The sequence below is a fragment of the Petromyzon marinus genome, chromosome 38 (genome assembly GCF_048934315.1).
Source record: "Petromyzon marinus isolate PM22_M1 ecotype Great Lakes invasive population chromosome 38, UKy_Petmar_22M1.pri1.0, whole genome shotgun sequence".
Lineage (NCBI taxonomy): Eukaryota > Metazoa > Chordata > Hyperoartia > Petromyzontiformes > Petromyzontidae > Petromyzon > Petromyzon marinus.
In genome coordinates this window covers 14,412,503-14,413,014 of record NC_133704.1, presented here as the reverse complement: position 1 = coordinate 14,413,014, position 512 = coordinate 14,412,503, and positions in this window count along the sequence as shown.

Below are 512 nucleotides of genomic sequence, written 5' to 3'. Positions count from 1 at the left end.
TTATAAAACTCAACGTTTAACCTACTCACGCCGGCTTGTGCCCGCCCTCACAGTCGGGCATATTTGCGGAATACACCACGTGGTGCCGCCGTTGACCCTGGCCATTGACCGAGCAACCCAACGTTCCTACCAGCTCCCTCCGCAGGAATGTGTTGTAGCTGCTGAGTGAAAAGATAACGCCGCTGGACTGATTCGAAGTGAGACATCGACTGCCAAACTGGAGCTGGTCATAAGCACACTGCCCAGGTACAGAAACCTCTCCATTCTCTCCACAACTGCCCCATCACTCATTGGGAGTGGAGGGGGTGGAGTATGCACCCTGTGTGTACGTGGTGTACACGCCGTGTACACGTAGTGAGTCATGTCCGCGGCGTGTTGCCAGGCAGGGCGCCACCTCCACGGCGAGGCTGTGGAAGTCCTCCCCGGCTGCGCGCACCAGCTGGCCCAGGCGGAAGATCGGGCAGTAGGGGGCGGCCGTGGCGCTGTAGCGGCAGCGCTTCAGGTAGTCCGCC